This window comes from Bubalus bubalis, chromosome 1 (genome assembly GCF_019923935.1).
Source record: "Bubalus bubalis isolate 160015118507 breed Murrah chromosome 1, NDDB_SH_1, whole genome shotgun sequence".
Classification (NCBI taxonomy): domain Eukaryota; kingdom Metazoa; phylum Chordata; class Mammalia; order Artiodactyla; family Bovidae; genus Bubalus; species Bubalus bubalis.
Window position 1 is genome coordinate 104,778,089 of NC_059157.1, and position 18,774 is coordinate 104,796,862.

General features: G+C 36.6%; 1 protein-coding gene across 26 annotated transcripts in view; it reads right to left on the reverse strand.

The window, feature by feature from the left end:
* Nucleotides 1-18,774, reverse strand: part of ZBTB20 (zinc finger and BTB domain containing 20) — an 869,399-nt gene that overhangs the window by 448,406 nt on the left and 402,219 nt on the right. The gene's annotated exons all lie outside the window — the stretch shown is intronic.

Here is an 18,774-nt window from a genome sequence, read left to right on the forward strand (position 1 = left end):
GAGAAACGACTGGGAGACTAACACTACAGTGACTACATTTTACTGGTGCAGAAACAGATTATGGGAGAGTTGCGACATGTCCCAAGTGACACAGAAACAGGATGTGGAATAACCAAGATTAAACACAGATCTCTCCTTTAGACCAATATTTTTTCCTCCTTGTCTATTTTCTACCTTTGAGCACATAAGAGTATTAAAAAGTTAGTTTTTATATTGACCTGAATATTTTATTATTGTATGTTTCATCACTGGCTTGTGTTCTACTTGGAATCACAGAAAACTACATAATTTATCTTCTTTGTGACAGTCCTAACTTTTCAAACAGTCTCAGTTCCGTTGACCATTCCTCCTATCATTTGTTTCATTTCCCTACCATCCTGGTCACCTACTCTTGAAGATGTTGCTGTTTATTCATATTTCTTATACAGGATTGTTAAGCTATATCTTGCCTCTATCATCCATGAGTAGTCTTTTAGAAATGTAAAGACAAAATCCTTATCTATCCATCTAAAACATTTCATCTAGTTAGATGTAGCACAGCATTCTAGTCTTTCAAGATGTTTTGGGAACTTGATTACATCATTTAAAAACTTTTTTATGTATTTAGATTTATGTCATGTGCAACTCTGTTGAAAATGTTTTTATCTGAGTTATTGAAACAAAAATGGTGGTCAAAATGAAGCTTAGAATATTCCTGCAATATGCCATAGATTTCCTTCCACTTTGACATTGAGCCATTTGTTTGTACTTAATAATGTTGACATTCAACCAGTTGCTAATTTATATGTACTTAGATTAGTTCCTTGGAGAAGGCAATGGCACCCCAATCCAGTACTCTTGCCTGGAAAATCCCATGGGCGGAGGAGCCTGGTAGGCTGCAGTCCATGGGGTCACACACAGTCAGACACGACTGAGTGATTTCACTTTCACTTTTCACTTTCATGCATTGGAGAAGGAAATGGCAACCCACTCCAGTGTTCTTGCCTGGAGAATCCCAGGGATGGGGAAGCCTGGTGGGCTGCCGTCTATGGGGTCGCACAGAGTTGGACACGACTGAAGCAACTTAGCAGCAGCAGCAGATTAGTTCCTAACATATCTGTACATCTAACCCAGGTGAGATAGATCATATATTCTAGACATGCTTTCATTGAAGCCATTCTGGTTTCTAGCAAGCACCATTTCTTTCTGGGGATCATAAACCATGGCTCTATGCTTTATTGTTTTAATAACCCATTTGGGGCTCTTTCTCAGGACTGACAACAAGCTGTTTATATGTATAAACTGCCTTCTTATACTTTCTAAAAATTAGAACATTTTTTATATCTCTAGTTGCCTAATATTTTTCTCTTCTCCTCAGATATGAATGGCAGTAACTGATCGTATTAATAAACCCTCTCTTTAGCCTACAGCTCTCTAGCCCTATTTCTAGGCTTCTCTGTTTTTCCTTTTTTCTGTGTCCTCCCAAGGAATAGAGTCTCTATGTGTAATCATGAGCTTCCCTGGTGGCTCAGACAGTAAAGAATCTGCCTACAATGCAGGAGACCAGGGTTTGATCCTTGGGTTGGGAAGATCGCCTGGTGAAGAGAATGGCAACCCACTCCAGTATTCTTGCATGGAGAATCTCATGGACAGAGGAGCCGGGCTGGCTATAGTCCATGGGGTTGCAAAGAGTCAGACATGACTGAGAGACTAACACACACACACACACACACACACACACACGTAATCATAATGACACCTAGAGATAGTCTGCTGGTCAGACATGTATCTGTAAACCAGAAGAGTAGAGAGTACTTAGGGTGCTGACTTGGGCCTGGCTGTGCTGGCAGAGAGGGGGCTGTGATCAGGGGAGGCTTTCTGCTCATCTCTGTGTATGGCTCTGCCCAACTTCTGTTTTTCACTTCTGGCTGTGAACCTGGATAGGATTATATCCTTTTCCTATTCATTCTGGTTGATTTCTTTTGCCAAAGATTCAAGACAGCTTTGTATTTTTCAGTCTTTAACTGTGAAATGTTGTGATATATGATTCATTTATTTTCCCATGAAGACTCTCTCTGAGGCAGGCATGTACCCTGACCTTTACCTAATCAAGAAAAGTTGTTTGGGGGATGGGAGATGGGGAGGCAGGTTGGACTTTAAATGCACAAATCAGTTCTAATAAAAACACTGAGATTCAGGTGCCTGAGGTTAGAAATACTGGAGGGAATTCAATTATACTAATTAATATTTAAGAAGGGCTAGAGATCACATGCTGAATGTGGAAAACTAGGCCAGTCAGACATGAGCATATGGGGAGGGCAAGATCAACTGATAAAAGTAACAAACAAATCATACATAAATGCTCCAACAGGAATGAAAAAGAGAGTATAAAATAAATGTTCCAAATGACACTGCAGAGGAGGTAAAGTAAATGGTCTACCAGATATAAAAGCAAAATGTTCTAACACACACAAGACTTTTTATTGGTTTTATATAAACACATATATTAGAAAAATGTTTTTTTCAAATATAATAGTAGGAAAAGTTACCCAATTATAAAAACAGAGACTTAGTTTGGGATCTGTTGATTCAGAATATACTGTATTTGCTTGTGTTTCCTCACTGGCTCAAGTAGTAGTCTTAATAAGGCTTGGCTTTCTTAATAGGTGGTTCCCTAATGGTTCAGCCTACCTGGATGCCCAACACATGATGGAAGGTTGGAAAACAACAGAGTATTCTGGGTTCTATACAGGTTTTTGGAGAAGGAAATGGCAACCCACTCCAGAGTTCTGGCCTGGAGAATCCCAGGGGCGGAGGAGCCTGGTGGGCTGCCATCTATGGGGTCCCACAGAGTTGGACACGACTGAAGCAACTTGGCGGCAGCAGCATACAGGCTTTTTAGTTCTGCCTCTGATATCATTTGGTTGGTATCACAGCTTATACCACATTTTCTCGTTTAATTTGATTTTTCATTTGTGGCCCAGACAGTTAATTCTGATTTGTGGTCACCTTGTATACATCAAAGCTTTCTAGAGAAGGCCCTAATGGTACCAACATTACTCTGCTTCTACCATATAAATAGTTCTTCCTTCTACCCTAGCACTTGCCTACCCTTTTCCAGTCCCTCTCTACCTCTAAGCCCTGTCTTCCTCTGTCCTTTTGCTCAAGTTCATGGTAAAGTTAGGCACTGAACTTTGTTCTACTACTATACTCATCTTATTCTTTCAAAGCTCCACCCTCTGAAAGCCACAATTTATCAATTCATAGCCATGTCTTAGAAACTTTGGAAACTGGAAGTCCAGAGAATTCACTGGATTACTTTTTGCTATCATCATGAAGAAGCAGAAGTAGAAGCCAGAGTAGAAATGGGAAGAGGACTGAGACTGAGATTTGGGTCCCTTTCCGAATTCTCTGGTATACATAGATGGTAACTACATGACTTTGGACAAACCCTATGTCTATGTACAATGTATAAATGTTAGGCTGGTGGAGAGAACAAAGCAAAAGACAAAAACAAGATTCTTGTTCTTCAGGAGTTTAACCTCCAGTTGAAGAAATAATTTAAATAAACCAAAACCTCCAAAATAAACCATCCTCAAATGATCAAATTGTCCTTAAATAATAGAGGAACAGAGAGAGGGAATATGGTTACTTCCTAAAAATTTGAACCAAATTAGTGGTTTTAAAACACTATGCTTCATGTCCTCAAGTTTAAGAAGAGATGATTAAGCAGTTAAATATTTAAATAAAATATAAATTAAAAAATAATATACTTGTGTCCATTTATAATTGTCATAATAATGACACACAAATTTAAGTGTATAATATACATTTTTAAAAGGCCAATGTGTTGTTACAAGTTAAATATGTACAATAAGGTTAACTAGTTTTCACATAGCCTCAAATTAAGACCCTGAAATTGGAAGGCAGACTGTTTTAAAAAAAATAACAGAAGTCAGAAAACAAAAATCCTATTACTATATGCAACTACTTAACTGTATATAATGATTTTCTTGACATCATACAGTAGTCCATTCCTCATACAAAAATACATTGAATTCTTAATAATAATGAATGAAAGTTACTTAGTGCATTGCCTACTGCATAAAAAGCTCTAATAAATATTATTAACTGCAATAATCAAAACTGATAAACACCTAAAAGCCAGTTGTTTTCCTCTGGTTAATTTTTTATAGAGTTTTTTTTCTTTGCTTCTAGAATGTTCTATGAATAAGATCTCTTCAGCTCCATCCGAGTTATCACATGGGATTGTGGGGGTTCATTTTGGTAGTTTTGTATTAGCTTTTTTGTCATTGCTTGTGTTATTTTCTCGTTCCTAATCAATGGTTCAAAAAGTAAAACTCAAGAAAGAGCTAAACGTTATGAGCAATATATTGAGATGAATGGTTATCACAATTGGGCAAAAAAGAACATTATTAAAACTAAATCACACTAAGGAAGAGCAGCCGATGATAGCAGCTGTTAAATGGCTGAACATGTTGGGGACCAGTGAGCCCCAAAGAAACAAAAGAAAAAGAAATAATGGAAGGCCATGAAACTTACATGATTTACGAGAGAAGTATAAACTTAATGAACAGCCACTGAAGACTACAAAAGACAGAAAAGTAACTTCTGGATGAATATTTGGACAAGACAGTAACATGGGAAGGACTGATGTTCTCTATCAAATGGGAATTACTAATGAGAATAGAATGAGAAATAAGACAAATGGAATTTTTCACTGTATTTGATTTCTTTACGGTTTAACCTGCAATGGGGGGACAATATTTTTGTGTATACCAATATAGATGGGATGTTTAAGAAATGTTTGATAATAACAGCAACCACAATGAGGATGATACAGTTTTAAGAGCCCAAGTTAGATGTTCATGGACAAGATAAACTAAAATTAGAACCCATGTTGGCAGGCATTGTGGCAAGTTATTCTGTGACACAAAAGCTTTTATTAAATAGGACTCTGAGGATTTAATTGTTTGAAAAATATTTTATGTAGGCAACACAAAAACACACAGTTCATTCTGCATGCAGACATATGGCTTTTTGCCTTGTACCTGGGTACAGACCTGCCACTCAACATCCATGAACACGGAATTCAGTTAAAAACGAAAAACAAAGATATTGCCAAGGAAATTGGGATGGTAGTATAACATTATGCCTGAGAGAATAAACTATTGAGACAAGATGAACAAAACCAACTGAGATGAGACAAGCAAATTTAACACAAGTCAAGGAAGCTGTCTATAGTGTTAAAATAAAAATGCTACCAAACAGAACCAAACTTGCTATTCACAGGAATTCATGGGCATAGCAAACAAAGAATTTTTTTTCTCAGAATCTATGCTGATAACTTCTGTGAGATTACTCCAAACATGGGGAATTTTTTCAGAACTGCCTGTTTCCAAAGGAAATTTTTAAGACATTTCATGAAACAAGTGGAACTTTATCAGAAATAAGCCTTTAAATTACTAAAAATAAAAGGTGAGCCTACTTAGGAAAAGAAAACTCATCAAGCACAAATGCTGAGGTATCTGTGATTTAGGGAGACATAGTAAGAAATATTTTCATTAAAGCCCGATATCTTTTGTTCTCGAGACGAAATTGCTCCACTCTGCTGAGCTCCAGCTTCTTTTGTACAACATATCTCCAAAACTCATCCATTCTGTTGTCTGCGTTACAGTCCATTTTGGTTTATTTGCTTGCTGTGCATGCTTAGTTGCTCAGTCCTGTCCAACCTTTGTGGCCCCATGGGCGGTAACCTGCCAGGCTCCTCTGTCCATGGGATTTGCCAAGCAAAAATACTGGTGCGGTCTACCATTTCCTTCTCCAGGGGATCTTCCCAACTCAGTGAATGGAACCCAAGTCTCCTGCATTGTGGGTGGATTCTTTACTGACTGAGCCACCAGGGAAGCCTGAAAATCTGTATTTAGTTATAAACCCTTATTCACTAATTTTCATTTGAAATCTCCATTTAGGAAAAAAAATCATATTCATTTTCATTCCAACATGAACTATGAGAACTTTGAAAATTATTTTTTTTTTAAAAAATCACTGTTCCTTTTAGTTTAGTGTTTTTGCATTTTCCAGTAGTGGACATTTGGAAAGTAATATAATAGTGAATATCGTCACCAGGTCAATAACATAATTTAATCTATAACTTTAAATCAGGTTTTTCTTTTCATGCTGTTTTATAAATAACTTCTTTATTTTACCACAATTAAAGTATCTTTTTATCAAATTTTATATAAATGCACTAGATACAGTAAATATATTTTTGGTTAAAAATGACAACGATGCAAAGTATATGATAAAGATTATATCATTGTCTCATTTTCATTTTGATAAAATGTCTTTTTAGGTGATATCATTTTATATTATGCTTTTTTGTGCTGCTTAATATTATAATTAATAATTCATATTTTTGTCTTTTCCCTCTCACTCTGACAACTTTTATTTTTAATCGGTGGGCATGTGCCAAATTGGTTTGTTATTTATTTATAATGTAAAATGACAAGGGAATTGAATATGTGAAATAAGATGGAGAGATTTTCTTTCATACGACAAAAATTTCTTAGTAATGGGGATGTTTCTTGCTTACCCTGTGGACTAAGGATTTTGGAGAGGTTAGATCAGATAGCACCAGTGCCTCATATGACAATGTAGGATAAATATATTGAATGGAATTGTTCATTTATGTCTTAAAATTCATTTTAGTTTTGTGAAGACAGCTGGGCACAAGCATAGGAAGAGGACAAAAAATACCAAAATTTGTGAAAGACTCCCTATTTTGATAGATGCTAAAGTGCAAATTAAGTAAAAATTCTGACCAAACAGATCTATTTGCATTCTTTCCTAAATGCTAAAACATGCAAATTTAATAGGAACAAACAGAAAATTTCAAAGATATGGAATTTCCATTGACACAAATAAAAAGCTCTGTCTGTAGGGCTTTATGGAGCATTAAATAACCCCTTCAGTTCTGCCCATAACCAGAAACTACACAATGTGAAGGCTAGGGCACTGAATGGTTGTGACGGAAAATTCAGAGTGTGATCTCAAGGACATCAGCAACCAGATCACCAAGGCTGATCTCAATGAAGAATCACAGGCTTGCCCAAGAATTACAGTGGAATCAGAATCTGTAGGGATGTGGCTCTCGAATCTGCACTTGAAGCCAGCTCCTGAGGTAGATTCACGTTTGAGAATAGTCTTAGGGCAAACCCCTGTATGTCACCAGAGCTCCTCACTGTTAGACATGCTCTTCCAATTCATTATTTGTGTTGAACATTAGAGACTCACAAGAGATAACACATTTGATCAAGCAATATGCTTCCTCAAAGATTCCAGTGTCTCAAATTTCTTCTATTAATTTCAAAACCACAGTCTACCTGTGACTGCCCTACTTAAGCCAGCCCCTTATTTCTGGCTCTGCCTTTGTTGCCAACCTGTGCAGACTTCCAGTCTTTGACATCATTCAATTAGTCTCCAACATTTGGAACAGAGGATCTTCTCCCCAATAGTTGGTCCCAATCCCCACTTAAAACTTGATGATTAACAGACTATACACTGAATATTTCAAAATAATTTTATGACACTAACTATTTTGATCATTATTAATATATAGGAGGTCGATTTTGAGGTAGATGAGAAAACCAATGCACCAGGAGGTTAAATCCTTTAACTAAGATTGACTCATTAAGTGGCAAAGTATGAACGAGAGCATAGGTATTCAAACATTATACCACATTGCCTTTCAACCTTTTTCCTGAGCAAACCTTTCCCAGACTTTAAGGAATATGCCCATTTTATGGGGTCTGTATCTTTGACATATTTTCATCTATACTAGAATGTACCTGATATTTATCTTTCAGAAATGGATGACCCAATTTTACTGTGTTGCTATAGGATTATGCATTCTGGGTGGTCCACTTTAAAATGGCAATAATAACGATGCTGAGGTGCCATTCTTGTGAGGTACTATTTCTGACCTGGTAATAGATACATTTTAAAAAGTTTATCATTTTGAATTTTCATAATTCATTTTAAGGTTTGGTACTATTGTAGATGGTACTAAAGGAAATCAGTCCTGAATATTCACTGGAAGGATTGATGCTGAAGCTGAAACTCCAATACTTTGTCCACCTGATGTGAAGAGCTGACTCATTGGAAAAGACCCTGATGCTGGGAAAGATTGAAGGCAAGGAGGAGAAGGGGATGGTTGGATGGCATCACTGACTTGATGGACATGAGTTTGAGTAAGCTCTGGGAGCTGGTGATGGACAGGGAAGCCTGGAGTGCTGCAGTCCATGGGGTTGCAAAGAGTCAGACATGACTGAGCAACTGAACTGACTGCAACTGACTGACTGACTACTGTAGATATGAGAAAGAAAAAATAACTGCTGTCATGTTGAATATGTATCAAAAAATTGCTAATAGCCATGACTACTACTTGGTTGCTGCTGTTGCTATGTCGCTTCAGTCATGTCCGACTCTGTGCGACCCCATAGATGGCAGCCCACCAGGCTCCCCCGTCCCTGGGATTCTCCAGGCAAGAACACTGGAGTGGGTTTCCATTTCCTTCTCCAATGCATGAAAGTGAAAAGTGAAAGTGAAGTCGCTCAGTCGTGTCCTACTGTTAGCGACCCCATGACTGTAGCCCACCAGGCTCCTCTGTCCACGGGATTTTCCAGGCAAGAGTACTGGAGTGGGGTGCCATTGCCTTCTCCGACTACTTGGTTAGCTATACTATTTGAATGTAACCACGGGAAGTGAAGTTTAGAAACTCATTCATAACAACTGCCATATAATGAAAGCAACTAGGAGGTACTACCATAGGTATAAAATTAACAAACTGGTGAATTCTCAATAGGGTTCTACCAGATCGGATTATTTAAAAAATATGCCTCCCCGCTTAAAAATCTTCATATTTAAGTTTTTACAGAAGAGTGCCAGTAGACCTATTTATTAAACACTTTACTTAAAGAGCATTAGAAAACCTTTCAGAAATACGAGGTGGATTTGATTTCAGTATTTTTGATCCCCAGAGGTTAGGGCAGGGGGGCAGCCAGAGGAAGAGAAGAGTAGGTGATGGGTATGTAAACATGGAGGAAGGGGCCTCTTTGTATGAATTTAAGCACCCTGAGTATAATGAAGAAAAATTTCATTATTCTGTGTTTATATATCTTTGTGTGAAACAAGTACTGCTCTCTAAAACTGAAGTTTACATAGGCTCTATTGTAACACCCTATGAGAATTTCTTTAAACATCAAAATTTATTTTTCCAAATAAAAACCTTCCATGATTTAGCATTATTAAAATCTAAATGAATGTTTCCATTGATTTGTCCAGAAGAGGGATCTAAGTACAGTTTCTAGAGCAACCTTTTTAGTGATGATTGGTAGCAACGTTTCCCTTCTATCAGATGGCAAGCTATAGAAACACAAAGCAATGGATGTACACCTAGATAAAAATAATACTGTAGAGTCCAACTGGTATCTGAGAGTTGAGGACAGGCTGAGATGGACTCCTTGGCTTCCTTCTGTCCAAAAATTTTCTGTTTCCCTATTTCCTATGGTTACCACCATGGAACATGTTAAAATCTCAGTAGGGACTCTGTTTCAACTTTTCCTTTCAAAACACAGTGAAAAAGCTTAATGGAAAAAAAATGTCCTTCCTATCTCCATGCCAGGCACAGTGTAAGATCCACAAACTTAAAAGCCAGGCAAATAGTCTTTTATTTGCCCTAAAGCTAAGCAAGTGACCTAGTGCTACAAAAATTCCCAAATAGGCATGTGACCTGACTAATGTGTGCTGTGAGATGAGTCAAGGAAAATGGAACCATCTGTACTTTTATTGGACAGTCAAATAATTCCTCTCTGTCTATCCAAAAACATAATTTATATACTTGAAGAGAGATACAAGGATCTAATTTTTAAAACTGGTGATACAAAACATAACCTAGAAAACATAGGTAGAGATTAGCAAAAATTGCTTGAGAACCATGATTGCTCTCAGAAATTCTTACTACTCATTTGTGTACTAAAGCTTCTTTAAGACTTACAGGAGGAAATCCAGGAAAAGAATGGGAATTAACAAGATGGCATAGGGACTTCCCTGGTGGCTGAGTCGGTAAAGAATCCACCTGCAACGCAGGAGACCACCTGCAGTGCAGGAGATAGGAGACTCAGGTTCCATCCCTGGGTTGGGAAGATCCCCTTGAGAAGGAAATGGCAACCCACTTCAGTATTCTTGTCTGGAATATCCCAAGACAGAGGAGCCTGGAGGGCTACAGCCTATGGGGTCGCAACAGTCAGACATTACTTAGCAACTAAATCACCACAACCAACAAGATGGCACAATCTTCAAGCAGTGGGATCTGTGTACCCTTCTTTCTCTGAGATGAAAGCTGCCAATGAATGAACTCTGAGAGTGAGTGATGGCAGAAAAATAGCAATCAACTGTAGGGCCATATTAATTTTGTAGGTTTATAAAGCTTTGCCATTGTTTTTTAAATTTATATGTCAACCATGCACCACACTTCCATTATCCTATATGGGAATTTCAGTGAATTTTTTCTATCAAGTTCTCATCAAGTTCGTCTCAATTTGTTCATCAAGTTCTCAATCTTGATGGAAAACAAGGACAGAGTAATAATAGTTGGTAAAATATAGTAATAAATAGTTGGTAAAATATGTCTTTCAAAGACGGCACCTAACTAAATATGCATGTTTAGGAAGTGAAAAGGCAAGAGGGAACTGAGCAGGATACTGTGGATAAGGTGACAACCAAGTATCCACAGAGAATCCCAAGATACCTGCCTTTTCTTTCATACTAAAGTGCCTCCTCACTTTATCAATAAGGAAGCCAAAGTGAAATATAATAAAAGCAGTAAACATATAATATACTTGTACCACAAGCCTAGAACTATGTCAAATATTTAAATGCATCATCTCATTTAACTGTCACAAATATCCGACAAGGCAACTATTATAATTTGAATTATACCAGTGAGAAAGCTAAAGCTGACAGAGAATAAGTAACTTATTTAAGTTGCACAGTAACTAAATAGAAGAGCCAGTATATGAACTAAGATCTGTCTGATTTCAAAATCCAGGCTCTTAACCACGAGGCCAATAGTTCTTAACCCAGACTGCACACTAGAATCAACTGGGAAGTAAAATCGATACTCAGTCCCTACCCTCAGAACAACTAACCAGAATTTCTTGTGCATGGGATGCAAATATGTGTGTTCATTTCCAAGCTCTCCTGGGTGATTATAATATGCAGCCTGGATTGCAAACCACTGTACCATGCTCAGTCTCTTTGCAGTTGCTTTTCCCCAGCCCCACTACATACTCCTTGCTATATTCCTTCATCAAGACTATTGGAAAAGTAATATATATGTGAAAGTTTTTAAAAAGCATTGTTATAACAGAATATGGTCACAAGTCCAATCAAAGAGACGCCCGTTCATTTCTATTTACAGGCTATGATGAATGAACACAAAGACCCTCATTTATCACTCTCATCTCCAAAAGGGAAATATAAAGCTGGCCTTAAAAGCCCTTCATACCAAAGCTAATCAATAAAATTTGGAAAGTCCTCCTCCTTTTCTTTCACAAATCTAATGAGTAGCTACTAGACCCAAGGGGAAAATCCAGTGGCCGAATATTCCCTTACAATGCTATTTCATACAGGATTCATCGCAACCAAAAGCCATTCCAAACAAAGAAGTAGTAGAAGTAAAGAGGAAATGTATGTTGTAACCAAGTGAGATTTCAAGTCAGAAGTCTTGTTTCTGTCTGTACTCTGCCACTTTACTGCCATGAGTTGAGGCTACAATCAGTTTCCTATTCTGTACTGAAGCTACATCTCCCTTAGTGAAGTGATTTTAAAAGTGTGGTCCCCACCAGCATCACTTGGGAACTTGTTAGAAATGCAAATTATCAGTCCCTACCACTAGACTCAGAATCAGAAACCCTGAGAGTAGGGCCTAGCAGTTTGCATTTTTAACAAGCGGTCCATGTGATTCAGATAATTTCCAGGTGATTCTGATGTGTCTACTTCATCTGTGTGTGTGTGTGCGCGCTAAGTTGCTTTAGTCATGTCCGACTCTTTGCGATTCTATGGACTGTAGCTCTCTAGGCTCCTCTATCCATGGGATTCTCCAGGCAAGAATACTGCAGTGGGCTGCCACACCCTCCTCCAGGGAATCTTTTCACTCAAGGATCAACCTGCATCTCTTACATCTCCTGCATTGGCAGGTGGGTTATTTACCATTAGCATCACCTGGCAAGCCCGTCTACTTCATAGGGTTGTTCTCTAAAGACAAAAGGATATTGTGTTAGTTTTTATTGCTATCTGCTTAAGTCAGAAATCTCAAATTCTCTAGCAGAAACAGAGAAATAATATTACAGTGTACATTAGTTAGATTAATAACCTCATTTCTGAATTTCACTTTGAATGTGTAGATGAGGCACAAGTCAACCAGAGGTTATGCAATTAGCTTAGAGTCAAAGAGAAAGCAAGGAGTAAAGCTGAGAAGGAAACCCCAGAATGAACTTGATTTTAATTCAATCAAACTGTTAAAGTACCAACCACGCACTTTCATCTATAATCACAATGAACCTTTTTATAAACAAGTCTCTATCTCTCAGCTTAAAAAAGTATAACAGTAGCTTTTTGGATTTTAAAATGGATTGACTTCTATAATTCTGGGCTAAAGGCAGCTCAAGAAGCAATAAGAAATCACAAGCTTTCTACAGTGAGAAGGTTCAAGTGCCCAGACTTCTGTATGTGTGAACTGCAGACAAGTACTCCCCTTGGTCATGTCACATTTCTGATTATTGCAATGGTGGAAACCATGAGAAATGAAAGTATCTAGTGGTTGAGTTTTCACTCAAACATATATATATATATATGTATATACATGCACACTTCTACAATATTATTGTTTGGATGGTATAAAACACAAAAGGGATTTCAGAAGATGTTTTGGAATGCTTTTTTTTCCCTCTATCCCCCTGTCAGCAGCATTCTATCTTTTCACTGTAATTTATCTGATATAGCTACTAAGATGCTTGATAGCTTTACATGCAAGGGTGCAGAAAAACAAAGAGCAAGGGAATGGGTTGTTAATGAAATTCTCTGATTGTAAAAAGCACTTTGAAATGATCAGGTGGTAAATAATAATAAGAGGAAACAGCGTCAAGTGCTTAGATGCTACAGCAATACTCACTATATAAATGCAGAAGAGATCAGACATGAATAGAATTTGCATTTTATGCAGCTTCTGTGTGTGTATATAGAATATACAGTTGCTAATTTTTCAACAGTGCTGGTAAAATATTGTTCAAAATCTATTCCTACTATCTTATCACTTTAAAAGTCATCATATAGAAGGACCCATCTGTCCCAGTGAAATGGTGAATGTGTTTAAAGAGGCTAGAGAAAGAGCCTCTTTCACAAGAAAAGAAAAAGAGCCCAAATAAAAGGAGAAAATGAAGAAGAGTAAATAGTAACACTATCATAACAGCTATGGAGACATACACAAAGATGATCTCTGAGAAACATCAGGGACAAATAACTCTGTTAATGTGTGGCCTCTGTGGAACTACAATAAAGATATATGATCATACACCAAAAATACAGACATGAGCTCTTTCTCTTTCCTGGGCTATTTTTATGATGGTAGTTGTTTTTAAATGAAAACAGGGAGAGGGGAGTGAGAAGAATGGGTTTTTTTTTTAATTGTTATTACCGTTACTGTTTACCTTAGCTATATTGCTAACAGAAATTCCATACCAGGTACTTCCAACAGTTGCATGACCTCAGTGCTTATCGTGAATTTGCCTTCAATTTTCTTGTTATTTTTTTCCTTAGTACTTGTTCATAACCCAATGCCCATTCATTAAGGTATACCAAACCCTAGTCCATGGTTACTCTTGAGGAGCTAGAGAAAATGCTAAAAGTTGGAGAGTCGCTTAGTTACAGAGGGAAAGTCTGATTAGAATTCTGAGATAGCAGAGATCTTAATAAAAAGACCACTAGCCAAATAATAGAGCCCTGAAGATTGAATCAGCCTAAATACACAATTCTTTCCCTTCCTTTGTCCTCTTTCTTTGCAGACCTTTCTGTCTCTACGATCTTTTCTGTCTCTGGTCATTAAAAAAATCCAGGTATTTCAAATATCACAAATTTCCAACTTGGAAGAAAACACAAAATTTTTCAGAGAAACTCTGTGTATTCAATAAATTTGCACTTATCTCTGGAATAAGAAAATGCAGAGAGAATTACCAACATAAGAAAGGAATAATAATAATATTAATAATGATATTAATACTAATACTTTGGATTCTAAAGGTGTTTTATCACAGAGATTCACAAGTATTAATGGAGACTACAGAACAAAGTGTTGATTAAGCCAAAGTCAGACTCTCTGGAAAGCTGCAAATGGTCTCAGAACAGGCTTTAGTAATAAATGAACACTGGGCCTGGGCATAAAAGCATCTCCCTGTCCCTTGTTCTAAAAGTTAACTATTAAACCATATGTTGTTCATGTTGATTTGTTTTACTCAATTCTAGAAACAAGGACATGTCGATCAGATTGCACTGGGCAATTGAACATTTAGTGAAGGCTTTGTGAAGACTGTGTTCTTCCCACTGGTCCTACCCAAAGGGCTTCTATTATCAGACTATCAAGTCTGTGTTGCTATGAAGGATGGAAAGTATCTTCTTTTGAAGAACAAGTTCTTCCTCTCCCTGTTTTCTGGTTCTGGTACATTCAACATTTTAAGTGCTTGATCTCTTCCTCATCCTCACTCTTCCCAGACCATTTCCTCTCTTCTAATCTATTCTTTTAATTATTTACAGACTTGCTTGCCTGGACACTTCATTTTAGTAGAAGTTGGCTGATTTTTTTTTTTTTTTCAGCACATTTTAGTGGAGTGCAATAATAGATGAATAGAGAGGGAATTGGTCTTTAATGTTATTTTTAGGTTTCATATGTGACAGAGATTTTTTTCCCTTTATTGATTTTCCCTGTATACTGTCCACTCTACAGCTTGAAACGGCTACCATGGTGTTGGCGAAATTGGTTGTTCTTCACTGTTGAAACCACTTTTTAAAACAGTTTTTGCAAGTCACATTTTACTCTGTTTTAAGGAAAGTTTTGTTTGGTTTTGCTTTCTTTGTGGAGTCATGCTGGAAGAGAAACACAGTCTAGAACATTGCTTTTTAAATGTGGTATGATTGGGATTATAACCATATTGATTCTGTATTTAAAATTTATTAGATTGAGCCATGTGCAGCAAAAAGGAAAAAGAAGTCATAAGTCTTTAATATTCTTCACAAATATGAGCACCAAGGGATGCAAATGTTAAAATTCATCAAGCACAACATGACATGCCACTGTTGGAAAGAAGCTTTCTCATGTCCAAAATTCACCTGGGGTAGGGCAAGGAGTGGGGCATTTATGTGTGGAATTTTCCTCCATATTTTTGATAACAAATATCTGGGAATATATCTTAATATTTATGTAATATTATAATACATTTCTGAAAATGATAGGTTAGAAACAACATTTTGAATATAACTAAGAATAGGAAATTTTCCTATGCTAACCTTCTGGAACTGTTCATTTTCACTTATATTTCCTGGACTCTATGCTGTACAGAGAAGAATACAAGCTGAACTATGGGATAAAGAAAAAGGGTAAAAATAGCCTATGGTATTCAGATTTGTAAAAAATGGCAATATTTATTTGTTTAAAAAACAGGATTTGGGGCTGAGTTTTACAGTAATTTTAGATAAATAAAGCCTACTGAATCTTCAAAAAGTGTAAGAATGAAACATCTATTTTAAATTTAGAGTATTAAATAATAGTGAAGACATATATCAAAATTGGCAATAGCCAGAATTCCAGAAGGAAACTGAACATCCATTGGGAGTAGAGGAAGGGTGAGTTTGCAGGCTAAGAAGAGCACTCATGATGTGTAAACCAAAACTTTAGCATCACACAATAAGGTTTTTATATTTTTCTTCTCTTGGGAATATTTGAAGAAAGATGGTTCCAGGGCTCTTGTTACTGTTTTTATTTTCTTTTCTTTTTTTAAGCTAAAATTTCACTCTAAATGCTAGTGAAATTTCCAGAGTTCCTCTTGGAGGTTTTGACCCAAATGAAGTTAAGTGGTTGTGGCAAAGAGATAAATTAGGCCTATCTACACTAACATTCAAGTTCTTGCTCAAAGCAAGGTCTTAGGATTTGGATTGCAAATGGGCAAATTGAATGGTCCAACTGCACAAGGGCAAATACCAAGTATTAATCTGGAAAGTAAAGATTCTCAGTCTCGGCAGGAGGGTAGTCCTGCCACTGCTTTACTGCATGTCCAAACTCCAGCTACATTTTATATCCCCATCTGAAGTGAGCCCAAGGAAAGGGCAATGTCCTCCTCAATGCTATCTCTTTGGTATGTATTTTCCAAACTGTAAACCATGAAGTGCTATATAACAGCAAAATAGTATTAGTGCCTCATAAGATAAACATATAGATGATGAATGTATTAAAACTGCATTGTGTGTTTACCTTATAAAGGTACTAATACTAGTACTACTAATAACAATTCTTCAGAAATTTGGTGGGAGAAAAGATCACAGAATACATTTGCTGAGAAAAATCATCAGATTTCAGTTTTGGAGAAAATAACTAGGAGAAGTCACCGGAGACTTTTGAGGGGAAACCTGAAATCCCTGGTCTACGAACCACCCATTTTAAGCTCCAGTTTATTCAGAACGAATAATAACCTGTCTCTTTAAACCAAAGGGAGCAGTAAAGAAAGTTACCTACATTCATGTGCTTCAGCCTCCTGCAGATCTAGTGACTCCACAACCTGAGGCTCATATTTCTATAAAAAGGATAACAGTGAAATCTCATCGTTACTCTGTTTGCTTTGAGGAAATTGGCTATGCCCCCAATTAAATTATACTACAAACTTCTTTCCCATTACCAAAATATAAATACATAACCAGGCACAAGAATGTGGTAAAGGAGGAAAGATGAGTTTTAGCGTCTTAGAACCTTGGGTGTGTATCCCATTTCCACCCCTTAACAAGTTATTTAACCTCTCTAGGTCAAAGTTTTCTAATCTATTAAGTGAAGATAAAGGTAGCTATCTCACAGGACTGTTTTAAGAATTATATGTAAAATTCTTGGTGCAGAGAGGTCACTCAATAAATGGTAGCCAAATCACTGTCTGTAGTAAAATGCAGATAAAATATATTTCACCCGGACTGTTGCTCTGTGAGGTAGATTTGGTGTCCAAGCTACAAAATCCATTAAGCCAAAATAACTTGGTCATTTTGACAATGCATTTTAGAGATATTTTTAAATGACATTTTCCCAAAGTCAAGCTAGCTTATGGCTATATCAAATTACTGTATTTAAAAGGGAGCTTTATTCAGTTCATAAAATAGTGTATCTAGTTTTGTTCCCCAAATCTAGGATCATAAAGATCTTCCACCAAAGAGGATAAGAGTGACATTTAGAAAACAAATTAAAAAAAAAACCACTATAGTAGGAAATGAATGTAGGTTATCAGGATGACAGGAAGTCAAAGCAACACGGAGAAGAAATGTGTCCAGCAGATGAAGAAAAATAGAAAGACACGTTACTCCAGAGAGATGGAGTAAAGAACAATCCCATGCCCTAGAAGCCTGTAGGTTAACAAGTGATTGAAACTCTGACTCTAAGGTGAGAGGTAAAGAAAGATTCAAGAATACCTATCAGTAGGAAGAAAAGCAGTGAGAGCAAAATTCCTAGGGACCAGATGCATTTAGGAATAAAATCCTTAAAAGTGGTCTGCTCCATGGTGGTGCTAGCTTCAGAAAATACAAATATTGATGGGTTAAATTAGGACTGGAGAAAATATAAAGCCAAATATGGGCAGCTCTGAGGGAAAAAAAAATAGGCAGCTTGGGACTCAACTGTCAGCACAATTCATTTGTGTTTCACATCCCACTGTTTGTGACATTAACAGAATTTCGAATTTAGCAATGAACTATTTTTGTATTGTGAATATCTGCAGCCATTTTCCATATGTAGCTACCACAGAAACTAGAAATAATAGCCCTATGATCTTTAAAATGCTTCCAATTAATACTATCCAGATTAGGGGTCACCTAAGAGTCTCTCAAGTTAATTCACTTTTTCTATCATTTGAAATAGAGTATTTTCCCTGCTCTTTATTTGCATTAAGTTCAAATTATTTGACTATGTTAGTAACAGATCTTTTGGTGGCTTTTGCTTTTATTGTCATTCTTCAAAAGATAGAGTTGGTTTTAGATTTTTTAATTTTATCTTCATTTAACTAAAATAAATAAGGCAGACCTTTTCATAATAGCATTTAAATAGGTAAAATTTACATGTAGCACTTTAATGGTATGTCAAATATTAAGCAAGGCAATTTCAGGTATTAGTATTTATTATATTGGAATGTATATACCAATTCATATGAATCATATATATATATTCTACACATAATAGGCTTATATTTATTGTACACAGGGTTTTTCTTATTGTTGTTATTGCCATTGTCAATAGATATAATTTATCTATCATGCTCGAAGAACTCTTCTAGGCACTACACAAACTTACCATGCAATGAGGCCATTATTGCCCCATTTTCTGTTCAAGGACTTAGCAACAAGAAATAATGTATCCATGATTATATAATATGCAAATAGTGGAGGGAATACCCAAATACATGGCTGTGCAACTACAAA